The following is a 20,992-nucleotide window of genomic DNA, read 5'->3' on the forward strand; positions in this document are numbered from 1 at the left end:
TTATTAGATTTTATTGATGCCACGACCTCTGGCCTCTTATTTTTCAAACAACTTTACCTTAATCTCAGAGGTGTTTGTTAATTACCCTCTGTCTTGTTGTTAGATGACCATGGAGTCACATTGTTGCTTAGCCTAGAAATGGGCTTTTCAGATCACCACACCCATGCCAGCCTCTTAGCCATTTAAACTAATCCAATTTGCCTGCATTAGGGCTGTATTCTTCCATGATTTGCCTATTTATATCTAAGTGCCTCTTAAATGTAAGTAATTGTATCTGATTCTACCATCACTGCTGGCAGTGTGTTCCAGACATAGTCATAGACCATGACAGCACAGAAACAAGCCTTTTGGCCCATCTAGTCCATGCCGACCTGCACTGGGACCATAATCTTGAACGTTGAAATCGAGCCCACATCCACCACTTCCGCTGGCAGCTCGTTCCACACTCTCACCAACCTCTGAGTCAGGGATTCCCAATCGTTTTTATGTCATGGACCAATACTACTAAGAAAGGGGTCCGTAGAATCCAGGCTGGGAACCCCTGCTCTGAGTGAAAAAGTTCCCCCTCAGGTTCACCTTTCACCCATAACTTACGACCTTTATCTGTAGTCTCACTCAAAGTCAGTGGAAAAAGCTTGTTGCGTTAACCCTATCACTACCCCTCTTATCAAATTTCCTCTCAGGGAATAAAGTCCTAACCTATTCAACCTTTCATTGCAACTCCAGTCCTCCAGTCCCAGCAACATCCTTGTAAATTTTCTCGGTACTTTTTCAATCTTATTGACATTTTTCCTGTTGGTAGGTGACATCCTGGATGGTAGTAACACAAGGGGAACCAAAGGGAGGAATGGATTAAAGAGAGGATAAATACTTATTTATAAATGAGATTATAAGACACAGGAGCAAAATTAGGCCATTCAGTCCATCAGATCTGCTCCACTATGCAAGGCTGATTTATTATTCCTCTCAATCACATTCTCCTCCTTCTCACCGTAACCTTTGACATGCTTACTAATCAAGAACCTGTTAACCTCAGCTTTAAATATACCTAAATACAGGAACAAAGATGCATAAATAGGTTATTGAATGGGATTTGGTGAATTTTTTTCTCACCAATCATTTCCTTGCATCAAGACCAGTGTTTCCCAACCTTTTTAGCCCAATATAGACACAATATGCTCCTCTTAGACACCATATACTTTCCAACGCCCCTCTACTGTAAAACTATGTCTACCATATGCTAACATGAGAAAAATTATTCTGCTTTAAATTTTTATTTGTCTTTAAACCTAGCTTACACAGTACCCGTGCACTGTACAGCAACTGTGATGTCAATGAGATCGTTGAGCTTGATGGTTTTTAGCAAGAGTTGAAATATCTGGTTCAAGTTGTGACAGCAAAAGCCTCAAGTCCCCAATGTTTGAGGAGCTGTTTCTGTTTTTGTGAGTGTGTGGTTCACTGTACTGAAGCCTCTTTCAACAAGGTCAGAGGATAGAAATGCAATGAAGAGCAGTTTGGCTCTTCTCCAAAGACCAAGAAACTTCGTATGACAGTGTAGCTACATACCATAAAAGCCAGCATTTCTGAGAAGCATTTTTGCTTCTTCATCGTTCTGAATTTTGATAATTCCTTCTTACCAGCTCTCTTCCTGTTCTTCCACCTTGTCAAGAAATGGGCTAATTACCCAGTCCGGAATTTCCAGATCATTCAATTCCGTGAATCGATTCTGAAAGTCCTTCTTCAGTGACTGCAGGTGTAAGCAATACTCTTGCAAATCACCATCTGTGAGAGAGAGTGCCATACTTTCCATGCAGGGAAACTGTGAGAATATTCTTCTCCCGATGTTTTGCTTATATATTTCCAATTTTCCATAAAATTGGACACTGCTCTTTATGCCTGGATTAAATTGAAATTCTCACCCTGAAGTTTCATATTTGTCATACAGATCAGCTAAGTATGCCTCATCTCCATATAGAAGTTCAATCTTGTTTCCCAAGCTCTTATTGACTTTGAGCAAAAATTCAACCACATTGTCAAAAAGATCAAAGAAATGTTTTAAGCAGCAGCCTTTTGACAGCCAATGCACTTTAGTGTGAAGGAGCAAGCAATTAAACTTCATCATTATCATCGTTTTCTGCTATTTAATGGATGAGCTTTAATTTTGTTGATAGCAAATATTACAAGAGTCATGCTTTTAAAAAGTCACTGGTTGAGGTTTTTAGCTGCGAGATGTTGACAATGAATTACACAATGGATTGCAAACAGACTTTGAATTTTTCTCATGTGTGCCACTGAACCAGTGTAGTGAACAGTCATATATGGAGCACCATATCTGGAGAAATCATGTTCCTAGTCAGAATACTTTTATCTTCAATATACATTTCGAGCTCATTGTAGATTGATTCTCTGTAGATATTTGTTTTTAATTTTTTACAAAAGAAAATCGCTTCATAAACTTTTCCATTGTTTATAAACCGTACATATGCCATTAGCAATGCCTCGTTGTCTCAGATGTTACTCAGAAGAATTGATTTTTAAAATACTGGTGTCCATTTTGAGAACAGTGGTGAGCACTTCTGATGCAGCAGGCATTATTAATCTTTCACTAAATGTATGAGATTTTCCACACTTTTCTATCATTTTGGAAATGTTATAAGAAGCAATGAGACCATGATTAAGGTCATTTTTAGCTTCCTTGCCAAATGACTTGAGTGTGCAACACTTTTCAAATGATGTTACGGAAGCATTCCTGCAATCTTGATAGCTTCATCGCCTCATTTGAGAGTACAGTATTACAAAAAAGACACATGGGGCTTTACTATTGCTTACATGGTGACCGGTGGGTGGGTGGGAGGGGTGGGGTGGTGGTACAGTGCTTCTCTGGCACAATTGGGGAGGGGGAGGTGGGCTTTGTGTTCAAACATTTTCTGTCATTTATTCTCTCTGTTTTGTGGATGTCTGTGAAGAGTAAGGATTTCAGGTTATATAGTGTATACGTTCTCTGATATTAAATTGAATCTTTATAATCTTGGGGATGTCAGGGGTAAGTTTTTCACATAGAGAGTGGTGGGTGCATGGAATGCACTGCCAGCAACGGTGGTGGAGGTGGATGCAATAGGCTCCTTTAAAAAACTTGGATAAGTCATGGAGCTTAGAAAAATAGTGGGCTATGTGGTAGGGCAATTCTAGGCAGTTTCTGGAGTAGGTTACATGGTTGACACAACATTGTGGGCTGAAGGGTCTGTAATGTGCTCTAGATATCTATGTTCTATGTTCTAATCTTCACTGAGTCCTGATGAAAGGTCTCAGCCCAAATCATCGACTCTTTATTCCTCCCCACTGAAGCTGCTTTGACCTGCTGAGTTCCTCCAGCACTTTGTATGTGATCATCTTCACTTCTCCCTTGAAGACTAAAGGGGTTCAGATGCAGCCTGTAGGCATGATGCAATGTAATGCACATTGTTCAAGTGCACATCTGGGTTTATGAATCTCATCCTTTATCAACAATGGACATCTGACATCAACCATTTTGCAAGAACGATATTGCCATTGTAAACCCATGAATCAGATTACATCCCTTTCACAAGTAGCTGCATCAAGCCTAACCCCTTCAAAGCAGGTGATACTCATATTTGCGAAACCAACTCCTTTATTGATTAATGCCCATAATCTATTTAAAAAGACAAACAATCATCCCACGCTCCCTGATTACATCACTAACAGCTAGTGGCACCAGGCTGAGTCACAAGACTATTGAGAAGAAGCAGGATGGTGGGTGTAGTAAAAGACCTACAGTGCAGTAAACTGGAAAGAAGGTGAAATTCAAAACTTCATCCCATGTAAACACCTTAAACTCCGTCTTTCTCTGGAAAGGCTGTGAGTGAAGTGGCTTTTGTGAAACGTAACATCATTCAGCAGATGGGGGTAGGGGTTGAGAAAGGGAAATGAATTCCTCCACTTCACTCCTTCCTCGGGAGGTAAAACTGTGCTGGATGTAAACTGTGTGGAGGGGAGAGAGCCGTTGGGATGGATTGCATGAACGAGGCACACAAAACGCCGGCAGAACACAGCAGGCCAGGCAGCATCTATGGAGGGAAGTGAACAGGTGATGTTTTGGCTCCAGAGCCTTCATCAGGACTGGAAAGGAAAAGGGGCAGGAGCCAGTATAGGAAGGTGGGGGAGCGGAAGGAATACAAGATGGCAGATTATTGGTGAGACCAGGTGAGGGGGAAGGTGAGTGGATGGGTGGTGAAGGTGGGGTATGAAGTAAGAAGCTGGGAGAGGTAAAGAGCTGATGAAGAAGCAATCTGATAGGAAAAGACAGAAGACATTTTCTTTATTTACATCGTCACATAACCCCCCCCCGACCCTCCTATTAAATTCCTTTTTCTTCAGCCCTCTACCTCTTCCACCTATCACCTCCCAGCTTCTTACTTCATCATTCCCTCCCTTTTTCTGTCCACCCTACCCACTCTCCCCCTGCACCTGGTCTCACTTATCCCCTCCCTGTTTGCCCTCCACCTCCTTCCCCAAACTTCTTATTCTGGCTTCCTGCCCAGTCCTGATGAAGAATCTCGGCCCAAAAAAAAAGCTGACTGTTCATTTCCCTCCAATGATGTTACCAGACCTGCTGAGTTCCTCCAGCATTTTGTGTGAGTGTGTGTCTTGTTCAAGTGACTACTTAGTAGTAGTTGATGAGACATCCATCAAACTGGCTGCTTTGTCCTGGGGGTGGGGGGGGGGGGGGTGTGTTCAATTTCTTGAGAATTGTTCTGTAAACACAAGGGAAGTGGATCACATTCCTGACATGTCTTGTAAATGATGGTGTGCCGGGGAGGCGGTTCATTTACCACAGATACAGAGTCTTTGACCTGCTCTAGCCACAGTATTTTGCAGCTGGATCCAAATGAGTTTCTGACTTGTGTTCTAACTTGTTAAAGATAATTGTTGTGGAACAAATGCCACTTTTAAAGATAAGAATGAAGATTCTTGTTTCCTTCTAACCTCATCTCCTTACCCGCCCATCACCTCCCTCTGGTGCTCCTCCCCCTTCCCTTTCTTTCATGGTCTTCTATTGTCTCCTATTAGATCCCCCCTTTCTCCAGCCCTTTATCTCTTTCACCATTCAACTTCCCAGCTCTTTACTTTACCCCTCCCCCTCTCCCAGTTCCACCTATCACCTGTCACCTTGTACTTCTTCCTCCCCTCCAACTGCCCCCGCTTCTAATTCTGACTTTTTGCCCCTTCCCTTCCAGTCCTGATGAAGGGTCTGGGTCTGAAACGTTGGCTGTTTACACTTTTCCGTAGAAGCTGCCCGACCTCCTGAGCTCCTCCAGTATCTTGTGTGCATCGTTCTTGATTTCCAGCATCTGCAGGACCTCTTGTGTTAAAGTAAGATTAGCTTCATTTGTCAAACTTTGATTGAGGCATCAAAACGTACCGTGAAGTGCATCATTTGCATCCACAACCAACACAGTCTGCGTTTCGCTAAGCTTCCAGAGCCAGCATAGCAAGCCCGTAACTTACTAACCCTGGTCCTTACGCCTTTGGAACGTGGGAGGAAACGCAGTCACAGGGAAAGCGTACAGACTCCCAACAGTCAGTGGCAGGGTTGAAAGTGGTCGATGGCTTTGTAATAGCATTATGCTAACCGCTACAGTACTGCGTTCCCGTGTCAGTTAACACTAATCGACTCAGGTCTGAAATGTTATCCCGGTCTTACTGCATGTGGGGAAGGGCCGCTTAATCGTCTGTGCAGTTACAGATTCAGATTTACCACACGTACATTGAAACATCCAGTGAGGTGCGTCACTTGCGCTAACGACCAACACAACCTAAGGACGTGCTGAGTGCACTACGACCCCTCAGTAGACATCCCCCACTTCTGACCTTATGAAGGAAGGACACTCACTGATCGGGGGCCGGTGGGGGGGGGGGGGGGGTTGCACGGTAGCCGAATGCCATTACAGCGCCAGCGACCTCGGGTTCAATTCCCGCCGCTGACGGAAAGGAGTTTGTGCCCTTCCCTGCTTGGGTTTCCTCCAGATGCTCCGATTTCCTCCCACGTACCAAAGACCAGAATCGGAATCAGGTTGAGTATCACCGGCATATGCCGTGAAATTCGCTGTCTTTGTGGCAGCAGTATAATGGAATACCTAGTAATAGAGAAAAAATGCAAATTATCGTAAGTATATTTTTATTAAATAGTTAAATTAAGTAAGTAGTGTAAAAATAGAAATTAAAAAGTAGTGAGGTACTGTTTATGGGTTCAATGTTCATTCAGGCGTACGGGTTAATAGGTTAATTCGGTGCATGGGCCTAATCAGGAGGCATGGGTTGAGCTGGAGGAGCCCTAAATAAACAAACAAACATAAATAAATAGACATACAAATAGATACAGGCGTCCCCCGCTTTATGAACGTTCGCTTTATGCTACTCCGCTTTTACAAAAGACCTACATTAATAAACTGTTTTCGCATTACAAAGAGGATTTTCGCTTTTAAGAAAAATTTTCCCATATAAATTAATGGTTCTTCGCTTTACGCTATTTCGGCTTAAGAAAGGTTTCATAGGAATGCTCTACCTTTGTAAAGGGGGGAACACCTGTGTATAGATAGACATATAGATAGATATATAGATAGATAGATAGATGGATGGATAGATAGATAGACAGAACCAGCTGTAGGTAGTTGGGCCGAGGACTCAGTTTGGGGGAACTCCTGCGGTGATATCTTGTGGCCCCTATCCATCACAACCATTTTTCTCAAATCTTTTCTGTTTCTTGTGTTCCACAACAAACAACCCAGTCAATCTTCATTCAACCAAAAAAAAACTTAAACCCTGTTCAAAATTAAAACAGAACCTACAGCTGCTGGGAATCTGAAAATTAAAGAACAATTAATACACGGGAAGTGCTTAAAGCACTCAGCAGGTCAGTCAGCACCTGTGGAAAGAGAAGCAGTTACGGTCCCAAGTCCAGGACCCTTCATCAGAGGCTCATTTGAGGTCTCGCTTACCACAGGTGCTAAGTACCACCACCATTTCCTGAGCTTGTTTCACTCGAAAGAATTTCATTAATTAATGTAAAAAATACTCTGTTCTGCAGATAAAGAAGAAATATCCCAATTTCCAGATGAGAATTCCTGCCAAGAAGTTGTTCAAAAACAACAATACTCCAGGTAAATTTGTACTGATTGACATTTCCCTGAAGTTGAGGAGGAATTTCTTGAGCCGGATGGAGAGTGGTGAACCTGTGGAATTCGTTGTCACGGGCGCCTGCGGATGCCGAGTCATTGGGTATAGTTAAGGCAGAGGTTGATAGATTCTTGATGAGTCAAGGCATGAAGGGATATGGGGAGAAGGTAGGAGATTGGGACTGAGAGGGAAATGGATCAGCCGTGATGAAATGGCAGAGCTGATACAATGGACCAAATGGCCTAATTCTGCTCCTATATCTTATGGTCTTAAAATGTAGGAAATGTAAATTCAATTTCCTGAATATTCCCAGTCAGTTTATTTATTGAGATACAGTGTGGAATAGGCCCTTTGAGCCGTGCTGCCCAGCAACAATGATTGAACCCTAGCCCAAGCACAGGACAATTTATAATGAACAATTAACCAGTAGGTCTTTGGACTGTGGGAGATTCTCAGTCCTGATGAAGGGTCTCGACCTGAAACATCGACTGTTAATTAATTTCTACAGATGTTTCCTGACCTGCTGAGTTCCTCCAGCACCTTGTGTGTGTGTCGCTCTAAATTCCCAACATCTGCAGAAACTCTTGCGTTTGTGATTAAAGTTTTAACAACCATATGGTTGAAGAAAGTGGCTGTCTGTGAACCTGGTGTCGTGGGACTTCAGGCCTCTATTCATCAGGCCCGATAGTGTCTAAGAATAGGTAGCAACCCTAGAGAGTGAGGGTCTCTGATCAGGGTAAGTCAGACAGTGTAGGCTGGCTGAGATGCATGGAGGATATTTTCTGTGAAGTGTAAGATAAGTACAGAAAACGTGAGGTAAATTTTACAGCTGAAGATTTCTAGACAAAAGAAGGTTGTTCAGGGGATGGTCAAATCAGAGCAGGTGGTAAATGCTCCCTTCTTGCTGCTGTCATTGGGAAGAAGGCACAGGAACCTCAGGACTCACACCACCAGGTTCAGGAACAGTATTACCCCTCAACCATCAGGCTCTTGAACTAGACAACATCACCCATCTTCACTCACCCCAACACTGCATTGTTCCCACAATCTATAGACTTACTTTCAAGGGCTCTTCATCTCATGTTCTCGTATTTTTGCTTATTTATTTACTTATTATTATGTTTGTTTTTTTCTCTTTTTGTATTTGTACATTCTGTTGCCTTTTGCACGGTGGTTGCTTGTCTTGTTGTTCAAAGTACATTTATTATCAAAGAATATATACATTTTACACAGCCACAAAGCAAGAAATCTGATAGAACCCAATTCAAAGAAACCAACCCCCAATGTGCACAGAGAAAGAGAGAGAAAAAAAACAAATCATGCAAACAACAGCAGCATTCCAAACCAAATTGAGTCCTTAGATCCAAATTGCCGGAGCAGCCCAGAGTAGGCCCAAAGCCTCATTCTCAGTTCATCATATTAGGGGGTCAAATCGCCCCAAAGTTCACAGACACGAATCACAGGCCTAACGTCACAGAGAGAGGAGACTCCATTCTATCAAGGCTGGCGTTTAACTTGTGCGGTTTTTTTTTCATTGATCCCATCATTTTTACCGTGAATGCCCTCAAGAAAATGAACTCTAGGTTCGTATTTGGTGACATATATGCACTTTGATAATAAATTTACTTTGAACTTTGAAATGTGACATATGTGATCTACATAACATCGCTTGTCAGGAGAACCTCGGGACAGTCAGGATCTGAGGGAAAGTGAAGTGAGATCAGGGAGTACAACCTGCTATGGAGAATGAGAGTGAAAATGAGCTACCAAGACATTTATTTATTTACTGAGATACGGCCCTTTGAGTCTTGCTGCCTAGTAATTCCCCAATTCAACCATATCCTAAGCATGGAACGATTTACAATGACCAATTAAGCTACCGACTGGTACGTCTTTGGACTGTGGGAGGAAACTGGATCACCTGGAGAAAACCCATGAAGTCACGGGGAGAACGTACAAACTCCTTACAGGCAGCAGCGGGAACTGAACCCTGGTCACCGCCATTGTAAAGTGTTGTGCTAACCAATACACTACTGGGGGGGGGGGGGGGGGGGTGGTGTGTGTGTGTGTGTGTGTGTGTGTAATTAGCTAATTCAGCAGATTATTGGAATGTGGTGCAGAAGTAAAGTGAGGATGTACAGCAGGGTATAAACAAGCGCTGAGGTGAAATACAGTACATGTGTAGAGCGCACTGAAAATTTACAACTTATTGCTGGGTCTGGAGGACACGAGTTCTAAGGAAAGATTGAATAGGTTAGGACTTTATTTCTTGGAACGTAGAAGATTGAGGGGAGATTTGATAGAGGTATGCAAAATTGTGAGGGGTATAGATAGGGTAAATGCAAGCAGGCATTTTCCCCCCACTAAGGTTGGGTGAGACTACAATTAGAGGTCATGGGTTAAGGGTGAAAAGTGAGAAGTTTAAGGGCAACATGGGTGGATAGGTACACAGATGCCACTTTGGTCCTGGTGCAGGTTGATGGGAGTAGTTTAAAAGGCTCAGCATGGACTAGATGGGCTGAAGGGTCTGTTTCTGTGCGGTACAGCTCTATAAATATCATCTGTACAGGTGGCACCTAAGGAAAATCCCACTATCAAATGTTTTGTAAAACAGGTATTCTCTGTTTTAAGAACACGCGGAGTAGGGAGTGAAGTACACACTTGTAAGAGTGCCACAGGGAGCTGATAACAGTTAGGTAAAAGAAAAATATCAAGCACTTGAATATCTTCGATTAAAGATTGCAAATTTGAACTTTATTTTCCTTGCAAAAAGGGGCTGTTTTAACTGGAGTCACAGGTGGGCAGCGGGACTCGGAATGTGTCACTCAGTGATCTGTAGACTGTAGCCCCAGAGATCAGCAGGTTCTGTACTTCCCGCACTCCTGTGCCTGCCCTTGCCTAATGTCACATGTAATTCACATGTCCTGAACCAGCGTGGATAACTTCCCTCACCTCAACACTGAACTGTTTCCACAACCTATGGACTCACTTTCAAGAACTCTATAACTCATGTTCTCAGTATTATTTGGTCATTATTATTATTTGTTCTTTTTGTATTCGCACTGTTTGTCTTCTTTTGCACATTGATTGGCCATCTTTGTGTGTAGTTTTTCATTGATTCTCTTGTATTTCTTTGTTCTACTATGAATGCCTGGAAGAAAATGAATACATACTTTGATAATAAATTTATCCTGGACGTTGACTTTCAACTTTGAACGTAACAGCTGTCAACCGGGCAGCACGTTACGGTGTCAGATGCGCCCAGTGTGTCAGCAGCGGCGTGCCGAAGCGATCGTATGATCTGCCTTTGGCTTGGCCAGCTCTGTTGCAGTTCTAGTCTGTCAGTCAGGCCCTCTCGCATGTGGACCTCTCTGGCAGCTCTCAGTACTTCCAGCACAGTAAACGTGAAGGTGCACTCCGGCGAAGGAAGCGCTCGTGACAGAGGGCAACTGCCCTGCCTTGCGACAGCAGGTTCACACGGACAGCCAAATGATGAAGGTTATCTCAGAAATTTATGTTTTCCTCCTTGTAAAGTTAAGTTCAAAAGCTTTGCCACAATATATTGTACTTAAAACAGTCCAGGATATGACCATTTGACCATTAAGCTCCAGGGCAGGAACCAAGGAATCAATCATTTCACTCCCATTTTCAAGATTCAAAATTCAAAGTACATTTAATATCGAAGTGTATGCAGTTTAAAACCCTGAGATTCGACTTCCCACAAACAAAGAAAACCTTGGAACCTGTTCAAAGACAAACACCAAACCCACAACGTGCAAAAAAGGGAACAAATTGTGCAAGTAGCAAAAAAAATTGAGCAAAAAACAGAATGTAAAACACCAAACCACAAAGTCATCGAAACAGTCCAGCCATATTCAGTTCAGCTCAGTTCAATCCAGTGTTGTGTTGTTCGTTGACTGCAGGCCTCAGAGCCAGCTGCCCCGATCAAAACTGCACAAAATAGCAACAAAAAAGGAGTGACCAGAAACCAGAAACACATCGTAACGTGAACCACAGAGTCCAACCCAGAAAACGCGTCGTCAAGTCAAGACACTTTTTATTGTCATTTCGACCATAACTGCTGGTACAGTACACGGTAAAAATGAGACAACTTTTTCAGGACCGTGGTGCTACATGTAACAATACAAAAACTACACTGAACTACGTAAAACTAAACTAGACTACAGACCTACCCAGGACTGCATAAAGTGCACAAAACAGTGCAGGCATTACAATATATAATAAACAAGACAATAGGCACAGTAGAGGGCAGTAAGTTGGTGTCAGTCCAGGCTCTGGGTATTGAGAAGTCTGATAGCTTGGGGGAAGAAACTGTTACATAGTCTGGTCATGAGAGCCCGAATGCTTCAGTGCCTTTTCCCAGACAGCAGGAGGGAGAAGAGTTTGTATGAGGGGTGTGTGGGGTCCTTCTTAATGCTGTTAGCTTTGCGGGTGCAGCATGTAGTGTAAATGTCTGTAAGGGCAGGAAGAGAGACCCCGATGATCTTCTCAGCTGACCTCACTATCCACTGCAGGGTCTTGCGATCTGAGATGGTGCAATTTCCAAACCAGGCAGTGATGCAGCTGCTCAGGATGCTCTCAATACAACCCCTGTAGAATGTGGTGAGGATGGGGGATGGGAGTTGGACTTTCCTCAGCCTTCGCAGAAAGTAGAGACGTTGCTGGGCTTTCTTTGCTATGGAGCTGGTGTTGAGGGACCAGGTGAGATTCTCCATCAGGTGAACACCAAGAAATTTGGTGCTCTTAACAATCTCTACCGAGGAGCCATCGATGTTTAGTGGGGAGTGGTCGCTCCGTGCCCTCCTGAAGTCAACAACCATCTCTTTTGTTTTGTTCACATTCAGAGACAGGTTGTTGGCTCTGCACCAATCGTGTCAATTAAACATTGCCCAGGAACCAGGAATCTGGCATTATCCTCCTCTGGCAGCAACAAGTGAGAGGGAGAGACAGATCATTCGAACACAGGCACCTTCTTCTGGCAGCAGTGGGGGAGAGGGAGGGAGTGAAGGAGAGAGAGAGAGAGAGAGAGAGAGAGAGAGAAAGATCAGACGCGTGTAGATGGTGTTGAACACTCACATGCCCTCCCCTCTCGTCCTTGTTGATTTCAACCTTCCTCGATGCTTTAACCGGTAAGATCAGCGAGAAACAGCCGATCATGGGCTCGTGCCCCGTCTCCAGGCTCCTTGGCTTCCAGGCAGAACACTCCATTTGAAACCTCACCAAACCCCCTTGGAGACAGCAAAGCGCCAGATCGCTCAACCGGCCAAAAGCTCACTGCCGAAATGCAGATCACAGCTCCAACAGTAGCAGAACCACATTTGATAGAAAAAGAAGTAAAAGGAGGGAAAGAAGTAGCTTTGTGAACTGTCTGAAGGATGTCACCTTTGGTCACGTTGTTTGCTGGGGCCATCTTGTTCAGAACATTCTTTGGTTGTTAATGCAAATTTTGTTAATGCATTCTTTGGTTGTTACATTTCACTGTAAGTTCCAATGTAGGTGGGATAAATACAAATCCATCTGAATTTTCCTTCCCCTTGTACCCTGCAAGTCAATCTTTCTCTCACGCACCTCTCACCTCTTCTTTAATTCTTTGAGGACTTCGAGGCGAGTGGTCCCAGGTTCGAATCTGGCCGTCTCCTTCCACGCCTTCCATCCGTCCTGGGTTGAGCATCAAGCTAGAAACTCAGCCTCGTAAAAAAATAGCAGGCCAAAATGCTAAAGAAACGGCAAGTTGGCCGCCCGACTGTGCCACAAGGCGCGGCAAGGAACAGCAAGGCAAAGGGTTCATTTACAGTCGCCAGTTAACCCAACCAGCACACCTTTGTGATGCCGGGGAAGAACCTTAAGGTGTTCGGCAGAATCTGAGAGAGAAAATGCAAGCTGTGTGCAGACAGAACTTGAGGTCAGGATCTAACCAAGTCCCTGGAAGTGTGAGATAGCAGTACTAACCACTGCGCCACCACGCCAGCTTTACAAGGAGGCTCTGCTTTGTTTTGCGGTCACTGGCCAAGCAGCATGCAGTGTCAGTGCCGTCTGCCAGGGTCGTGGCAGTGTTGAGATCGGTGCATCCTCAGAGAGGCATGTGTGCGGGGCTCCGAGACATTCCAACACACAGAGCAAATAAAGCAGTGAATGGAGAGATCTCCAGCTTCCAAGTGCAGGAATGAGTGAGTGGCTTCAGGTTCAGGTTATTCGCAACGTACGGCAAAATGCCTCGTTTGCGTTAACAACCAACACAATCTAAGGATGTGCTGAGAATGCACCACACAGTCTGGCACCAACGTCGCAGGCCCACAACGTTCAGCAGATCAACACAGAACACAACCAGCAACAAAACAGCAACAGCAAAAGGAAGCCCCTTTCTCTCCCCTCCCACCCACACACAGACAGTCCTCCAACCCCAAGACAGGCATCCAGGCCTCCAGACTCCAGGTTTCACCCACTGGGTCTTGACCTCCAGACTCCAGGTTTCAACCTTTCAGTATCAACTCCCGGACTAGCCGATGACTGGGCAGCAAGCTCCAGGCTCACCAGCCCTTGTACCTCCTGCGTGCGCAGGTATCCGATCCCAGGACCCAGCGACCTGGGATGGCCTAACTTCCATGGATGTCTTCCCTCACTTGTCCATGTTGCTGACCTTCAAGCACGGAGCAGAGACCTGACCTCTAATTCCACCACATCCCTGTCCCCTAACTCCCCTCTCTGTCCCTAAAACCACCCCTATGTACAGAAAAAAAAGCATCTAAGCCTTATTCGTGACCTCAACGGATACCAAAGCTCAGCGCCATCTTGACAGGACTTCGGAAGTTGCTGCCAATTCTTTGACAGCAATTGATCTTGGTCCTGTGTCAAGGAAGCAGGAAACATGATATATAGTCATAAGATCATAAGAGTCAACTAGAGGAAGGAACAGGAGTAAGACTTTCAGTCTCCCATGCCTACCCTACATTCAAATGGATCATGGCTTATCCAATATTGCTCAAATTCTCTCTCCTGCCCTTACTGATGTGAAATCATATCAATATCAGCCTTAAATCATTGAGGACAGACTCCAATGCCCTCCATGGCAAGGAGTTGTAAAGTCACATGACCCCTCTGGGTGACAGAATGTTCCTTATCTCTGTCTGTGGGAAGACAAATCTCATATTGCATACATACAGAGGAGAGGGAAGAAGAGATTTATGAGGATGTTGCCTGGATTGGAGAGTGGATGAGAATAGGTTGAGAGAACTTGGCCTTTTCTCCTTGGAGCGACGGAGGATGAGAGGTGACCTGTTCGAGGTGTAAAAAATGATGAGAGGCTTTTATTGTGTGGATAGCCAGAGGCATTTTCCCCAGGGCTGAAATGACTAACCCGAGGGGGCACAGTTTTAAGGTGCTTGGAAGCAGGTACAGAGGAGATGTCAATGGTAAGTTTTTCACTCAGAGAGTGGTGGGTGCGTGGAATGCACTGCCGGTGATGATGGTAGAGGAGCATGCAATAGGGTCTTTTAAGAGATAAATAGGTACACAGAGCTTAGAAAAATAAAGGGCTCTTTATTTTTAGAGCCCTTTTAGAGATAGGGAAATAGGGAAGATAGGGATAGAGATAGGAGCCATTTTTAGAGATAGGGAAATTCTAGGCAGTTTCTAGAGTAGGTTACATGGTCGGCACAACACTGTGGGCTGAAGGGCCTGTAATGTGCTGCAGATTTCTGTTTCTATACTTTGATAATAAATGTAACTTGAACTTTTAATTTTGAACTTTAAATGGCACTCCATTAATCTGAGACCCGCCTTCTAGATCTGGACTTTCCCAAGGGTTCTTCTCTGGTTTGAGTACCTCTGGGAGCACCTCTAACTCTTGAATACCCAGCAAAGCTCGCTCATAAAAGCAATAATGAGGAACCATGTATTGGGATCAGGAGTGAAAGCTCTCCGTTAATCCCGGCTGACTAAATTACTACTCGCTAAAGCATATTTCTTTGGTTTCTTATTTCTGGTGCACAAAGTAATTCTGCTGCTTCTGCGCTGATTGAAAGCAATGTTCGGCTGGGTTAAAGATTAATTACTGAGAGTGGTTCAGAGAGCGTGCCCAATTAAAAGGAGCACTGTCTCCAAGAGAAACCTTTTAGAAAATAGATCCGGCTCAGGGAAACCATGCCACAGATTCTGATGTGATTTCTTTCATGATATAAAGTTCACTGTATAGATTGCCATGACACTGAAAAAATTTATTCAGTTTATGTCTCATCGTTCGCGATCAACATTAGGATAAAATCTGAAAGCTAACTATCCCCCACCAAAGTGGGAATGCTAGTCTGAAATTCAACAGGCACATGTCCATATCTCAGCTAGATTATTTTCTCATTCTCCTCCCCCCCCCCCCCATATCCCTGGACACATTTCATAGCAAAGATCTAAAGGTTTTCCTGGGCCTCAGATAGGAGAAAGAGTTCTCGACATCCATTTCCCTGTGTGCAGAAAGTTCTTACTGACAAATCTCTGAACTTCAAATTTGTGGTGGCTGTTTATTTTGGGCTTGTGAGTCAGAGGAAATTGCCTTGCTTTATCCGTCCTATCAAATCCCTAATCATCTTAAGTGCTTCAATTAGATTGGCCATCAATATCCTGTGCCCGGGGAATATTATTTCACTCTGTCAGGTAATGGGGGCCTTTGTGACTTGGCTGCAATTTTTCCTATTACTTGTGTCTATGAAGGTTCTCAGTCATCCAGTTCATTGTATATCAAACAGTAGTAAATCAAGGCAACTAGACTTGCTGTGTTGTCTCAAAGATGCCTTGCCATTCATCTGAGAGGCTTCTTCAGTTCTGATCCATGGTGGGTAGCTATTTGGCTTATAAACTCTGAGTTATTTAAAGGTATAGCAATCATATGAGGGTCGTTAAGAGTTGTAGAGGTAATGAGCGGGTCATTAGTCTCAACTTTGCATGAATGGAGGAGTGAACATTTGTGGAGAGGCCGAGGTATAGATGTTAGGACTGCATTGTAAGCAGCTGATAGGTGGTGTTGTACCCCACCCCCTCTGTTCAGGGTTGGGCAAGAAAAAACAACCACTTCACAAACGGATGGCCCAGTGTAGGAGGGCTAACACCTCAGTTCAAGACTCAGCTGTATACCTACACCTAAAGGACACGGGACACTCCTATGATGATAACAACGTGCACTTATTGGACAGGGAGGACAGGTGGTTTGAAAGAGGGGTTAAAGAAGGCAGCTTTGTCAAACTGGAAAACCCATCCCTGAATGGGGGGTGGGGGAGGGCAGGGTACGACTCCACTTATCAGCTGCTTACAATGAAGTCATAACATCTCTACCCCGGCCTCTCACAAACCCATTCATGCAAAGGTAAGACTAATGACCCTTTTATTACCTCTACGATGCTTAATGACCCTCATGTAATGGCTATATATTTAAACAACTCATAGAGTTATAAACCAGAAAACTGCCCACAATGGATCAGAACTGAAAAAGCCTCTCAGATGAGTGGCAAAATGCCTTTTAGACAGCACAGCAAGTCCAGTTGCTTTGATGTACTACTGCTTCCTATTACTTACCTAGTCTGATTTCAAGCTGCTCTAATTCAGATGTAAATACCCCGGAAGGTGATTTAAATTTAAATTAGTTGTTTCATCATGTTGGCCAAGGTACAGTTTTGCATGCCATCCATACAGATTGCTCACCACATCAGTACACTGGAAAACAAGGGAAAAGCAATGGCAGAATCAAGCGTTACAGTTACAGTAAAAGTGCAGGGCTGGTAGCCAATCAGGTGCAAGGGCCACTATCAGGGAGATCGTGAGGTCAAGAAGCCATCTTATCATACAAAGGGATTGTTCAATAATCTGATCAGAATCAGGTCTAATATCACTGCTATATGTTGTGAAACTTGTTAACTTAGCAGAAGCAGGTCCATTCAATATAGAAAAAATAAATCAATTAGAGTAAGTATGTTGAATAGTAAAATTAAGATAGTGCAAAAACAGAAATAATAAAGAAAATGTAGTGAGGTAGTATTCATGGGTTGAATGTCCATTCAGAAATCGGATGGTAGGGGAGAAGAAGCTGTTCCTGAATTACGATGTGTGTGCCTTCAGGCTTCTGCATCTCCTTCCTGCTAGAAACAGTGAGAAGAGGGCATATCCTGCGATGGGGGTCCTTAATAATGGACACCTCCTTTCTGGGGCACTGCTCCTTGAAGGTGTGTTGGATATTATGGAGGCTAGTACCCATAAAGGAGCTGACTAATTTTACAACTTCCTTTGCAGTAACTATCTCATCCCATACCAGACAATGATGCAGCCTGTTAGAATGCTCTACACAGTACCTCTGTAGAAGTCTTCAAGTGTTTTAGGTGGCAAACCAAATCTTCTCAAACTCCTAATGAAACATAGCTGCTTATCTTGCCTTCCTTATAAACGGGCAGGTCCTCAAACCTGGTGGCACATGCATCCAGGTGTTTAGTGAAAGAGGTTGTGCAGTCTCAACCAGACCCTTATCCATACACTCACACTCACTCACTCATGGGAAGTATCAGCCCTGGGTTTTCATTGCCACCAGCCTAGAGATGTTGTTGCTCCTTGAAACTGGAATGGAACCCAAAACTTTTCACAAGACTCAACTGCTCGTGTAGGTTGTGGTATCACCACTGAACTTGACTCTACCCATACCTGCAGCCACACTTGCCAGGAGCAAAAAGTGTGCTTCCCCCCACCATCTCATTACTGGAGACCCCCGCTCGCAGGAAGCTGAAACTGTTGTGTCAAGATTTCAGTAATATTTGAGTAATGTTCTAAACATATAGTTTGAAGCTTTCTTTGTTGTTTACATAATGAATTGCAGGTTGTATATAAAAGTATGTAAATGGCATACGTCACTACGCTGCCACATCATATGTACATGCCTCACTTAAAGTAAAAATTATTCCTAGCTCCACACTTTTGCTTTCAATTAATTTTATGTTTTGGTGTTGCAAAACATAACAGTGGCAATGAGGAAATTTTAAATGAATTTGAGGTATCTACCTATGGAAGCTAAGCAAGACATTTGAGTTGAAAAAAAAGCATTGTGAGAAATGGATGAGTGGAATAATAAAAGCAGGGAAGCTGGTTTTTTTTCTTCACAAGGGGAGAAAGTTTGAGTTATAAAAGTTAGAAAATGGACAAATACATAGATTCATAAATAGTTATGATTATTAATAATTATTAATTTAAAAGATAAAAGCAGAAAGGGCTGGCTACATCAGAAAGATGGATGCATTCGATTGCACGAGACACCTGGATTTTGTACCCTGTACGGATTGAGCGGTATTTTAAAGCAAATGGAATAGCCAATAAGAAGTAAGTACCAATTTTGCTGAGTGTATACAGTTTGCTTAGAAGTTTGACTCATCCAACTAAACCAGCCAATATGAGCTTTGCTGATATCAAGAAAGTAATACAGGAACCCTTAGAACCAAAACTATTATAAGTTGTAGAACACTTTAGGTTTCATTTGCAGAATGACATCATTATGACATCAGTAAGACAAAGGAGATGGTGATGGACTTTAGAAAGACTAAGCCACACCCAAATTTTACAAAGCCTGTTCGGTTCCTTGTACTAACCATGATAAAGTAGCCAGTGAGCATGGAGGCTGAAGGAATTCTTTCCAAGGTTGAGTGGAGATGATGGGCAACGCCAGTGGTCCCAGTAACTAAGAAGGGTAGGCCTGTCAGGATCTGTGGCAATTTTAAGGTCACCATCAACCCAGTACTGAATATAGATCAATACCCTCTGCCCAGGATAGAGGCTATCTTTGTAAACCTTTCTAGAGGAAAACACCAGCTATGTATGGTGACATATATGTACTTTGATCATGCATTTACTTTGAACTTTAAGTGTTGCAAAGTTCCTTATTTTCAACATCCCCTGAGTGAAAAAGTTATCCTTAAATAATTCACCTTTCATCCTTAACTTCTCATAGTCTCACTCAGCTGCAGTGGAAAAAGCTTGCTTGCATTCACCCTATCTATACCCCTCACAATTTTCATACCTCTATCAAATCTCCTCTCAATCTTCTACGTTTCAGGGAATAAAGTTCTAACCTATTTAATCTTTCTCTACAATTCAGGTCCTCCAGACCTGGCAACATCCTTGTAAATTTTCTCTGTGCTCTTTCAACTTTCCTGTAGGTGGGTGACCAGAACTTCTCACAATTCTCCAAATTAGACCTCAGCAATGTCTTATACAACTTCAACATAACATCCGAACTCCTGTACTCAGTAACCTGATTTACAAAGGTCAATGTGCCAAAAGTTCTCTTTATGACCCTATCCATATGTGATGCCACTTTCAAGGAATTGTGGATTTCTGAGCTAGTCCCATTTTCCTGTATTTGGTCCAAATCTCTCTAAAGAAGGGGTTCCCAACCTTTTTTATGCCACTGACTCGTACCATTAACCAAGAGGTCCGTGGAGTCCAGGTTGGGAACCCCTGCTCTAAACCTCTCCTACCTGCATACCTGTTCCAATGGTGCTCGCCATGTGGAAGCTGCCTCAATTTCACTCTGTTTGAAACTCAGGATGGAAGCAATGAGTTCGCACCCTTGTCTGCGATGGATCCTCCTCACACGACCACCTTCGTTGGCAGATGCTGAAGGGACATAAAAGTCAACACACAAATCGAAGTCTTCATGTTTGAGACAACGAGATGTTTTTACAGTGTATTTAGTGGTACTCAGTTTCATGGAATGGTTACAAAGCAGATGCTGGGAATTCGACTCATGGGGTCAATGTAGATTCTATAACACGCAAGGCACAGGAACAAATTTAGGCCATTCAGCCCGTCGAGTCCATCATGACTCATTTATTATTCCTCTCAACCCCATCCTCCTGCCTTCTCCCCATAACCTTTGACACCCTTACCAATCAAGAACCTGGCAACCTTCATTTTAAATCATCTCCATCACACAACAGCAAAGTAATAGCAGTTAGTGATGTTGACTGTATGTGAAATGTTGATCAGGCCACTGAGGTGAGCTCAGTTGTCCAAGTTACTTAACCTTCCCCCGACAGATCGAGCTGTCCATTTCAGCGTCAAAGCCAGCGTTGCTCGTCAGTAATAAAACTGTCCTCTCCAACAATAGAGCGGTTACACATTACAGCCTTAAAGAGATACCACGCCTGGAGGCCTGGCCTTACATTGTGCACTGTTCTATTCTTATTAACAAAAAGCTTGCAATTACCAGAGCCTAGGGAGATTTGCTACTGCACAGAGAGGACTTGGGATTCTTATTTCAAATATAACATTGCAGTACAGATGTAATCTGTTCTTAAAAGAAAAACTCCTGTGAATTTCTGTTTTCTATTCTTCAGATCTTGCTTACTTTGAATTACTAGCCCAATGACATGAATATTACACTGCGTTCACAAAAGAGCTCCAAATATACCTTGATGTTGGAGTTATGTTTCCAAGAAGTTGAGCCTCAATGAGCTGATTTCTTTTTTGCTTAATTTAAATGAGAAACCGGAGGCTGAGACCTAGGGTTGCAGGCCCGACTGTGTGAGGAAAGGGGTTGGTTTTGTTGTTGTGTTGTTCTGCTGAGCATTGTGGGCATGCTATGCTGACGCAGGATTGGGTGGCAACACTTCTGGCCTGGCCCTCCTTCCATCACAGCCTTGGGCGTGTAGGTTGTAGGCTGTTGGCACCAACGATGCATTCTGCTGTATGCTTTAGCAGACATGTGATAAATCAATCTGGATCTGATCTAAATTTCACAAGGCTTTAGTTTATTGTT

The 20,992-nt window shown here is 43.4% G+C and overlaps 1 long non-coding RNA gene across 1 annotated transcript; it reads right to left on the bottom strand.

The window, feature by feature from the left end:
• Window positions 1-6,031: 6,031 nt before the first annotated feature.
• Window positions 6,032-20,780, bottom strand: LOC140715909 (uncharacterized). Its single transcript, XR_012096211.1, has 3 exons — window positions 20,645-20,780; window positions 19,718-19,848; window positions 6,032-6,155 (listed from the first exon to the last, which is right to left on the bottom strand). It is a non-coding gene; the product is annotated as an uncharacterized lncRNA (long non-coding RNA).
• Between the last annotated feature and the right edge of the window lie 212 nt (window positions 20,781-20,992).

This window comes from Hemitrygon akajei, chromosome 24 (genome assembly GCF_048418815.1).
Source record: "Hemitrygon akajei chromosome 24, sHemAka1.3, whole genome shotgun sequence".
Lineage (NCBI taxonomy): Eukaryota > Metazoa > Chordata > Chondrichthyes > Myliobatiformes > Dasyatidae > Hemitrygon > Hemitrygon akajei.